This window comes from Chiloscyllium plagiosum, unplaced genomic scaffold, assembly GCF_037043375.1.
Source record: "Chiloscyllium plagiosum isolate Xiang-an unplaced genomic scaffold, Cpla_swu_hap1 HiC_scaffold_8, whole genome shotgun sequence".
NCBI lineage: Eukaryota > Metazoa > Chordata > Chondrichthyes > Orectolobiformes > Hemiscylliidae > Chiloscyllium > Chiloscyllium plagiosum.
In genome coordinates, this window is record NW_028270146.1 from 51251075 (window position 1) to 51263004 (window position 11930).

Sequence of the window (11930 nt, forward strand, 5' to 3'; positions counted from 1 at the left end):
ACCTAAGAACAACAATGGTCGAGAGGGCTTCAAGGGAAGATTTGACTGCAGCTAGTGTTGTTGCTATGATCAGCCTCCCCAGCGAAGGTCCCCAGTTCAGTACAAATCTGGGTGGGATAGCCCTGAATGCTTCTGAATAAAGAGGGATTAACTCACTCTCCTTTATTTTTATAAAAATCTCTTCCCTTGTGGATACCATGTCCAATCTAAATGTACTTCTGTTTTAAAAGGAGCCAAATTAAACAGGCTTTCTTGAGTTAAAGAAAGAGTGAGTTTCTTAGCTCATAAACCGGAATCAAGTAAATCAGGTAATTGTTTAAAAGATGTATGAATTAGTTTCTAGGTTTCAGGAAAAACTAGATGGTGGAATGGTACAGCTGTTAAATCGGTCAGTACTGGTTACATTGATGTGGCTGATGAAACCATTAATTTGTCAGCCTTTTTGTATATTTCTAGAAGTGTAAATTACAAATACCCTTGTTGTATGGGACATTAACCACAGGAAATGGCTTTCTGCTGAGCAGGAGGGTCAGTCCCATGTTATCTCTTCCTTTTAAGCCTCTCAGTTTGAAAATTTCCCCAGCATTCTTCAGGCATGGTATTCCATGGTTCCCAGATGGTTTTGCTGACAGCCATGGAAGCTAATACCAGAAGTTAACTGTGAATGTACATTTTATAAACACATGTAATTGAAAGTTCAATATGTCTGTACTTAATCTGTGATTACGTTATGTTGTTAGGACCCAGTACAGTCTCCTGATTTGAGAACCAAAAGCTGGAAGCAGAAAATCTCCCAGTAAGAGCTGAAGTAACTACGCTAGCACCGTCTGTCTGCCTAAGCCTGAGAAGATAAGGTAAAGATATTGGGAGGCTCAGGAATAGACCACAGCCTTCTGGCAGAAATTGAAGAGTTTGGAGGCCATAGCCCACAAAATACAGGAGGAAACTATTGAAAACTGTCAAAAATGAGTGAGATGCATCTGTTATTTTAATATTACATGGTATACCTTTCAGCCTGATGCAGTTCCATCCATTTGGATGCAGATAGGAGAGTAAATTACAGTTATGCCAAAGTTTTCCAATTCTGAATTATACTTGGTGCCATTTTTCTTCAGATGGCAACAAGAATATCACACGTCATTTGTATTGAATCAAATCATTTATTGCGACGTGTGTTCAATATAAAATACATTGAAAATTGTGTACCATCACCATGCATAGGCGCCATTCATGTTAACCTAAAATAAAATTTTAAAATTTTTAAAAACTAGTTTAAAGAGGGTCTAATGTTTCCTTCCTGACTACCACAGTCCCACTGCCATGCTGCCGCAAGTAGAGTCCTACTCTGGGCATTACCAACCCTCGCCATGCTGCCGTCTGTAGGTGAGGTGATGTTACACCAGAATGATGTGAGTTAAAAAGTGTATTGAAAATGCCTGCACCCCCAGCACCATCCAGATAAAGACAACAAGCCTATTATATGGAACTAAGCAGTTGTACAGACCAAGTTATGACAAGGTAAAAATATCTTATAATTAATTTCCAAAACTTCTGACAATCAAATTTTTTTTCAATAAAACCTGATGGATCATTATACAGGTAGGTGCAGTGTCAAACTTGTTTTTATCACTAATGACTTGTCATTCAGTGACACTGAAATATTGAATAATCTCAGGCAGAGCATGTTTCTTAGGTAATTTTTGGTTCATGATCAGATATAGGAATATATTTAATAAGCTACAAAATGAAGTAATTGCTTTTAAAACTATTATCACCAAATTTCATCTGTATGGAGGAAATGCACATGGGTGAGATTGGTTTTCAGTGAATTATCAGCCTGTTTATAGAATCGCTGCAGTGCAGAAAGAGGCCACAAAGTCTGCACCAACCCTCTGAAGATCATCCTACCCAGACATAGCCCCTACACATCCCTATAAACCTCACATTTACCATGGCTAATCTACCTAACCTGCACATCCCTGGACACTATGGGGGTATTTAACATGGCCAATCCACCAAACCTGCACATCTTTGGACTGGGGGATTGAATGGGAGCACCCAATGGAAACCCACACAGATATGGGGAGAATATGCCAACTCTACATAGACAGTTGCCCAAGGCTAGAATCGAGCCTGGGTCCCTGGTGCTGTGAAGCAGCGGTGCTAACCACTGTGCCACCCCTTGGTCCTTTTGTGCATAAGCCCCTATTTGTCCCTTACAACTCTTTCAATCCATGCAATGGTCTATTGGCAAAACAGATCACTTTTTTGCTTTGCTTGAATAGTATTTCTACTGGACTATCAAAGAAACCTTCAACCCACTTGACACTCCATCTTCTTGACTGGTATGACACTCACCACCTTCCTGATGAAGGGCTTTTGCCTGAAACATCGATTTTCCTGCTCCTCTGAGGACCTTCTGTGCTTTTCCAGCACCACTCTCATCTAGACTCTAACCTCCAGCATCTGCAGTCTTCACTTTTGCCTATCAGTCTTCTTTACCTGAACACAAATGGCAGCAATGCTGCCTGTCACTTTAAAGCTTACAGGAGTGTTGTTACTTCCCAAAACTAGAAGGGTGGATTCCAACTTGATTGCGCACAAATGTTAAAGTAGTTGCCCTGGAAATTATGATAACGTTGCTCATTGCCCAAGACAAACTAAAAGGTCATACTCCATCTGGTTGGCTTGTATTTGAATCAATATTCATAGGTCAGTGTAGTTGAAAGATATCAATTTAATTCACCTCACATCCTGCCAATTTATTTGCTAATAAAATCTGCTCAAATTGATTTCATCTCTTAAACGGATTTCAAATTCTGCTAGTGCATACTTCTGATCAACAGAATAACACTGTCATGAAGGTGGGACTAATTAATCTCTGAATTAATTTGTGAGTATCAGATTTCCTGTGAATTTTCAATTACAGTGTGATTTATGTTGAAAAGAATGAAAATGATGTGAGTAAAGTTCAAAATAAATTCTCAGTTGAGGAGAAATAAAAGGATGTGTTTAAAGTATCATTGGGACAGATACACTGGATATGGAGAAACTGGAAAATTGGAATGGAGTCCATGCAGGAAGCAGTGCAGTCAAAGTAAATGGCAGAGTTGGTGGGTTTGTAATGAAAGTGGTGGACAGCCTTTCCCCAGAAATGGAAACAGTGAAGTCAAGGAAGTGTTATGAAGGTGTAGAGGTGTACTGTACCTTTAAGAGAGTTGAAAAGCTAGCAAGGACTTAGAGAAGCACAGAGAGTCTGGAACAAGGTAACAATGTAATGTTTAGTCAAAGCAACAGGCTAAGAGTTGTGTTGCCTGGATACAAAAACAAATGCAAATTCGGCCAGATTAAATTATGCCCCAAGACCAAACTCCAATCAAGTTTGAATTTAGTATTTTGACAAAAGTAAAACCAATGAAACTAATCCGATGTTTTGGGGCAAAAATATCAGACATTTAGAAGAGTTAACCACAGTTGTAAGGAGCTGTTCTCTTAAAGGTAATTTTATCGATCAAAGACCTGGGAAGCAGAATCCCTAAGAAGAAAAGAAAACAGAGGAAAACCTACAGAGGACATTCAGCAAAGCTGACTGGTTTTGAAATGTGATTATATTTTTTGTAAATTGTAAGTGGGTTTTTTTTAAACCAGATCAGCATTGTGGAGATGAAGGTAAAAAATAGGTTTAAAGAAAGGAGTTGTAAATAGTTGTTAGTTAATTTTTTTTAAAAGTCTAACAGAGAATAAAGTTCAAAGTTTGTGAGAAGATTTGTAGCTCGGGTGCTCGTTGTTGTGGTTCTGTTCGCCGAGCTGGGAATTTGTGTTGCAGATGTTTCGTCCCCTGTCTGGGTGACATCCTCAGTGCTTGGGAGCCTCCTGTGAAGCGCTTCTGTGATGTTTCCTCTGGCATTTATAGTGGCCTGTCCCTGCCGCTTCCGGTTGTCAGTTCCAGCTGTCCGCTGCAGTAGCCGGTATATTGGGTCCAGGTCTTTGTGTTTGTTGATAGAATCTGTGGCTGAGTGCCATGCCTCTAGGAATTCCCTGGCTGTTCTCTGTTTGGCTTGTCCTATAATAGTAGTGTTGTCCCAGTCGAACTCATGTTGTGTGTGGCTACTAAGGATAGCTGGTCGTGTCGTTTCATGGCTAGTTAGTGCCCATGGATACAGACTGTTAGCTGTCTTCCTGTTTGTCCTATGTCGTGTTTTGTGCAGTCCTTGCATGGGATTTTGTACACTACGTTGGTTTTGCTCATGCTGGGTATTGGGTCCTTTGTCTTGGTGAGTTGTTGTCTGAGAGTGGCTGTTGGTTTGTGTGCTGTTACGTGTCCTAGTGGTCGTAGTAGTCTGGCTGTCAGTTCAGAAATGTTCTCGATGTATGGTAACATGGCTAGTCCTTTGGGTTGTGGCATGTCCTCATTTCGTTGTCTTTCCCTTAGGCATCTGTTGATGAAATTGCAGGGGTATCCGTTTTTGGCGAATACATTGTAGAGGTGTAGGTGACATCCTCAGCCAAAGAATGTGCTTCATAGGAGGCTCCCAAGCACTGAGGATGTCACCTAGACAGGGGACAAAACGTCTGCAGCACAAATTCCTAGCTCAGCGAACAGAACTACAACAACAGAGAATAAAGTTGTTAATTTTTATTTTTAAGTAGTGACTTTCAGGGTAGTTCTTTGCCTCGTGAATTTTAATAGATTACAGCACGGAGTGCATCTTTTCTGTGTTGCTGGTTTAAATTAGCAGAGGTGTTTACCCTGTGCCGTAACAGAAGGGAAGAGTCAGAAATGGACCAGGTGAAACTGAGTAAAGGGCAGAAAGTGAAACCAAACTAATTCTTATTTCCAATTTCAGATGTGAGCAGGAAGCAGGTCCAATGATGTCATCAATGCATTGGAGAAATTTGTGGGCGAGAGGTTGTGAATGTCCCAAAGAATGTCCCACGTTCCCCATGCAAAAGACACACATAACTGGAACTCATGCCTCACCACCTGCTCCATTCATCCCTCCCCCTCTGTCAATAGCATAAAATGCATCATTCTCCAGCTCTTTCAGTTCTGAAGAGTCATCTACCAGAGTTGAAATGTTAACATTTTCCCTCTTGTTACAGCTGCTGTCAGAACTGCTGAGTTTTTCCTAGTATTTTCTCTTTTCATTACAGATTAATTTAGCTTGCTCCAATTATCCGATTATAAATTGTTCCTTCATAATTATTGCAACAAATTTCTAAATATTCAATGATCAACATTATATCGAATTCAGAACAGCTCATTTTAGAAATTGAGTAACTCATAATTCAATGCAAGAGAGGGATAGTTTTAGATAATTTAAAACATATCAGCAGGCAAAATCAGAAAAAAAAACTTGCTTTTAAAGGCAGGAACTCCAACAATTAATCATCAGTACATTGAACCTCACTTTATTTTTAGATTCTTTAAGGAATATGCTGTGAGCATTTTATTCACACATCAAAATCAAATATTGCTGCAGGTATGGAAATGGAAAGGAGAGATCGAATTCCCATCATTAAGGATAGAAAAAGAGATATGGTGCGGCAATTCCATTTTCATATAGAAGAATTGTTTATTGCTGCGCATCTGTAAATGGAATAGCACCACTGGAGTTGGCTGCAAAGGATTACAAATGAATACATAGTCAGGCAGTGAGGAGTTGTGAATAGAAGGCCATCACAGGCTGTTACAATACAATTGAGTTATTTCTAGAATTATTTGAGGCATATGTCAACTTCTGGACTGATCAGTAGCTCCACTGATCCTTAAACATTCATTCCTATTGAAATCTGTAGTATGTACTGTAAAAGGAAGAGCATTTCCTCCACATAACTGGAATGAATGACTTTACTGCTGAACATGTCAATTAAAAAGTACAGTGCTCAGGTTATTCACTTCATGGTGCAATGATAAAAGAGGTAGCAGTCTCATGCATACAAACCTATGAGGATCTCAAATTCAGAATAATGCTTATTCCTTCTTGAATACTGATATTCACTGAACATTTTCAAGTCAAGTCAGGGAAACAGCATGCATTGAGGAAATATTCAAAAGGATTCTGAAGGGGTGCAGACCAGATCTTGTGGAAATAGTCCATAACACTACAAGAAAATAAGATAGGAGGTTTTCAAGGAACATACTGGAGAACTGCCTCAGAATGCCAAAGTAGATGTAAAGTGATATTATTCAAGTATTTGTGAAAAGACAATAGCTCATTATTACGATTTAAGAATAAAATAAATGAATGGCTAACCATTGTCCAAGTAATATTGCTAGATTTATAAATACTGGGGACATTATCACAACAAAAATAGATTGTACAGAATAAATGCCTGAACTGTAATAAGTTAGAATAATGGGTTGAATTGTAATCTGCAGGAATGTGGGGTTTGGGACATGGTGGGGATTAATCTTTTTTAAAGAAAGAATTGGCAGTGCATCAGGTAGTTGGTTCCAATCCACTGACTTTGCATTTCATTTGAGGACACCGGCCTGCATGCAGACAAATCACTCAGGAGAAGCAGATCCTTATCATCTATTGTCAAATATGAATAAGTAAATCACAGCAATATTTCAGACACCTTTGAGTTTAATGTCAGGTCTATGGGTTTTCCTGAAATTCTCTAGTGAAAGCAAGGTGATTGTGTAAGAGAAAAAGAGGAAGCCGAATCAATCTCAAGCAAACATTATGGCAGCGTAGTGGCTCAGAGGCCTCACAGTGCCAGGAACCTACATTCAATTCCACCCTTGGGCAACTGTCTGTTGGGGTTTGCACATTCTCCCCATGTCTATGTGGGCTTCTTACGGGTGCCCACAGTCCAAAGATGTTCAGGTTAGGTGAATTGGCCACGTTGAATTATCCATCATGTCCAGGGATATGTAGGCTAGGTGGATTAGCGATAGGGATTGCAGGGTGATAGGGTGTGTCTGAGTGGGAATGCTCTTCATAGGGTCAGTGTGAACTTGATGGGCCAAATGGCCTGCTTCCACACTAGGAGATCTGTGATTCTGTGAAATATGTTGATGAACATTCAGCACTAAAATTTTCTGATGTGCCAAGGTTTACTCACATACTACATTTTGAAAGCTTCTTTGACAGTTTGATTTGTGTTCCACAGTTGGAATCAGACCATTGTATCAGCATGGGTAGTGTTTAGGCTCAGGAATTGAGTTCTGAAGGCTCAAAATGTTAACTGTTTCCCTCTCTGTTGATATTCCCAGACCTGCTGACTAAGCCCTTTCCTTTTTTTTATTTCAGGTTTCCAGCATCTGCAGCACTCTTATTTTTACTCATCACTAACTTGCCTCCTGGCATTCATCAGAACCCTCAAATTAAAGTCTAGCAGCAGTCAATTAGTGTCCAGAACCACCAAAGTATGTGATTGAATTGACCACCCACATGTGGATCCAGAGGTATCCTTCAGTATGTACAGGCCAGAATGGGGTGGGATTGTTGTACTTTGCATAACATTGCTCAAAATCACACTTTAATCCCATAGGAGGAAAAGAGCTCAGATCCCCCTTGGGCAATTTAGAAGGGAAAGATATGGAAGTGGAAGAGAAGAGTAATAAAGACATATGTTCCACCAGCTGCTGACTTTGCCTGGGATCTCAAGGTTACTCTTAAGGTTTATTTAGGCTGCACCAATAGACTCATTGTACCATTACATAAAATGTTCACTGTTTTTGCTCCCATCACCCCCACACTACACCTGAGCACTAACTCTCAGATGTTGCAGACACAAAGCAGTCCTGCAACCCACCAAGCACACAACAGTGTGATTTGAATAAGGTTTCCTGGCACACATTGGCTACTCAGCTGACAAAGGCACGAGAGGTAATTATTAGAAAAGGCTGGGTTTAAAAAGGCTGCAGTTCACCATTAAATCTGAGCTGCTGTTTTATAGATATAGGAGATAGTTAAAAGAAGACATGCAAAGAAAACAGCTCAATTTTTATGAAACAGCTGCGGAGGTGCTATGGGATAAATTCTTTGAAAGCTGAACTTAATGCACCAAACCGTAGAAGAGGAAGTGAATGAAAGATAAGTACACGTCCAAATAACAGCAGAACTTGGAAACAAGTCAGCACAAAGTTGTAACTGCAGTAAGTACTGGTTAGGTTTAGCTTCCTTTCAAAATATTGTCTTACACTGCACCTTGGTAGCACATCCCTTAAGCCCGTTCCTACATGACAGAAAGCACTCTGTCAATCACTCATGTATGGGCTGGCCCAGCGTTCACTAGTATCTCTGGTGGTCAATTCAATAAGGCAGACAGTAAATATCACACAGACAGCTATCACAAACATGGGAGGGAGAGAATGAGAGGGGAAGATTTAACACCCTAGAATAGGTAGAAAATGGGCTGGGGTCATTAATTTTTGATTTACAACTGCCACTTGGCTCCAGCGTACCCACTTTGTAGTTTAAAGGGTTATTTGTTCACCTGTGAGTAACTTACCACAGTCAAAGGGTGATGCAGGAGGGTTGTGTAATTATCACCATTTTGAGATGTTAGTGACTTTTTTGAAATTGTGTTTCACTGACCATTAAAGGTAATTTATCCAATTGCTGAAGGAAGGCAAGTGTAATGGGATGGAACAAGGCAGTGCTTTTGTGACATTGCTTGTAGACCAGGAGGAGCTAGAGTAATTCATTCTAGACCCTCATACTACCCTACAAATCATCCAATAACATTTCCTCCTCAGTTGACCAAATTAACCCCCATCATACACAATGATCTCAGCACTATCTCTGACCTTCTCCATGTTTAAATCCTCACAATGTTCATGCCATTCCTATAACCACCTAATCTCCTTAACATCCAATTACCAATACCTGACATCCATATTGTCCAACCACCACCACATGTCAGAACTTCCTGCAGTTCAACTCTGCCAATGTTTAACACAGACCAACATTCCACTCACCTCCTGATCACCAAAATCTAATGCTGCTCCCCACCCCCAATATCCAGCTGATTTCACAATCTCAAATGCCAGACTGACCTCCCCAATCCCAAATTGTTTTTGCTGCACCCTTTGGCTACCTGCTTGCCTGGGAGCCAATCAGCTCAGTCTTTCAAAGTGCCTCGGTACAGCTAGGATCTCAATTCAAAAAATATCAACCACATGCGGCTGACACACTCACTACCATTTCTGGAAAACCTTTTCTTGCAAGTTATCTTGTGACTGAACCTTACAACCCCTTTCCTTTCATTCACGTGGTTATTATTGAACTAAAGTGCCCACAAACTGCACTGACACATCCACATATACTGGCCGAACTGTACCACAAAAACTTTTGTTTTCACAGCATGTGCTCTGCTTGAAACTTGCTGGGAGACAAGAGCTCATAAAAATCAGACAGGAGGGTACATAATTGTCATCCCAAACTCTCCCAATTTCACAAAAGGAAACCGCCGGAAAAGCTGTGAAAAGAGTAAATCTTAATTAGGGCTGGAGTTGGGGAATAGTGTCGGGCACTATACCCATACCTATCAGGAGGGCAATCATCAGCCAGAAAAGCCCAAAGAGATAGGTTTTGCACGTTCATTTTATTCTTCTAGGATCAAGACGTTCCTCTCTTCCCTCAGACCTCTCTAATCTGCTTCACCCTCAGCACCAATAATTATCTAACTATCAGGACAGGACTACAGTGCACATGGATAACAGTGAGTTGAGGGGTGCGTAGGTTAAGTTACTATATTTTACGTTAGGATTAAATCTCGGCATAACATCGTGGGCCAAAGGGCCTGTTGTGTGCTGTACTTTTCTATGTTCTATGTATTACAGGCCGTCCTCTGGGTGCAGACATGTTTCTCTGACATGCCAATCCTTGCGTCTGGTCCTTACCTTTAATAGCCAGACCATTGCCTCAGTCCTGGCCGTTTGCAACCCACAGAATGGTCATCAGTTTTATTAGCAACCATTGCTGCCAATCTGCAATTTTAACCCTACCCACCCAAAGAAAATCCAGTTAGACTGGCAGTAAAAATATGTGTGGGAACTTATTCCTGCTGATCCCACTGCACAATTAATCTGATCTGTTAAGTGAACGGATTCCTAAGAAAATTAAGCTTTATGCCGTTATCTGAGTCTAAATTCACAATTTTAATCTGAAGTCTATATAGAGTTTGTGGTTCCCCCAGCAAAAAAGATGCCCAATTAATTTTCAAAAACTCTTTCTTTATGGGACCAGGAGAAACACGAGTGCAAAGAAGGTTCAGGCATTACCTGCCCTGAGCCTTTGTCCCTTTCTACACCACTGCTACCTGCCCCTCTGCTCACCCCACCTATATGGCATACCCTCCATTCCATTTAATCAGCAGGGACAAGCATTCTGGAGGAGATCCCCTGGAAGTCACCACCCCAGAGGGGTAAAACAGTTTTTTTTAAAAGTAATACTTGGAAATAAATGTACTTCTCATACTGGAGTATTATTCTGAGATATAAAGAAAAAACAGTTCTGAATAGTATGCAGCATTAACAAGTTTTACTGTTATTTTCCCTTCTGGGAAGGTCTTTTCCTAACACCTTTGGCCATGAGAAAGCAGATTCTATGCAAATGAGGCCCAAGATTTCTCAGGCCTCACACTGTGCAGTATTGGCACTTCCTCAGTCCAGCTACTCAGGCTCCAAGCACATTTCCTGCCAATTAAGGAGTTGACTGGGACTCCAGAGCTGACAGGGGTCAAAGGCCAGCCACTTGACTTTCTGTCTAATGAGGAAACGAGTTCAGCATCTGAATTCCGTTATAGTAAGTCTACTGAGGCACACGTTAAGTAGAATTAGAGTTGTTCAGAATAAAAAGGATGATTAATTAAAATGTAAGAGAGAGAGCATATTAGATGACATTTGGAACATTTGAGTTATAATAAGTGTTAATATACTCATTTAGTAAAAAAAAACACTAAAATAAGCTGTTTAATGGGGGGAGGAAGCGCTGGGGGTGGAGAGGGAGCAATCCCGGTATGCAAAGATCATTTGAAGTGTAACAATGCATCACAGCTACCTTTAGTATCATGAATTCTGAAAAATGCTGGTCAAATATGAATTGCATCATTGGTGAGGCCTCTTCTGGAGTACTGTGTCCAGTTCTGGTCGCCCAGTTATAGGAACAATATTATTAAGCTCAAGAGTAGTTGAGAAGAGAATTATTGGGATGTTGGTGGGTATGGAAGGTTTGAGTTGTAAAGAAAGGCTGGATAGACTGGGACCTTTTTTCACTGGAGTATAGGAGGTTGAAAGATGACTTTATAAAATCATGAGGGGTACAGATAGGGTTAACAGTAGGTACCTTTTTCCCTAGGATGGGGTTTTCAAGACTCAGGGCATATCTTTTAGGTAGGGGGAAAGAGATTTTAAAAAAGACATGAGGGGAACTGTTTTTTTTACACAGAGCATGGTTTGCATGAGGAATGAACTTCAATATTTAAAAGACACTTCAATAAGTAAGTTGGGAGGTATGGAATACAGGGAAATTTGACTAGGAGAAAGTGAGGACTGCAGATGCTGGAGACCAGAGTTGAAAAATGTGGTGCTGGAAAAACACAGCAGGCCAGGCAGCATCCAAGGAGCAGGAGAATCGACGTTTTGGGCATAAGCCCTTCTTCAGGAATGAGGCTGGTGTGCCAAGCAGGCTGAGATAAAGGGTAGGGGGGAGGAAATTTGGGAGAGGGGCGCTGGGAATACGATAGGTGGAAGGAGGTGAGGGTGAGGGCGATAGACCGGAGAGGGGGTGGGGGCAGAGAGGTCGGGAAGAAGATTGCAGGTCAAGAGGGCGGTGCTGAATCCAGGGGTTGGGACTGAGATAAGGTGTGGGAGGGGAAATGAGGGAAATGAGGGAAATTTGACAGTCTGGATACAGAATTAGCTGGCTGAAAGAAGACAGCAAGTGGTAGTGGATGGAAAGTATTCCACTTGG

The 11930-nt window shown here is 40.9% G+C and overlaps 1 long non-coding RNA gene across 1 annotated transcript; it reads left to right on the forward strand.

The window, feature by feature from the left end:
* The first annotated feature begins 775 nt into the window (after positions 1-775).
* On the forward strand, positions 776-7347 carry LOC122553562 (uncharacterized). Its single transcript, XR_006312761.2, has 3 exons — positions 776-854; positions 1311-1518; positions 7263-7347. It is a non-coding gene; the product is annotated as an uncharacterized LOC122553562 (long non-coding RNA).
* The last annotated feature ends 4583 nt before the right edge of the window (positions 7348-11930 follow it).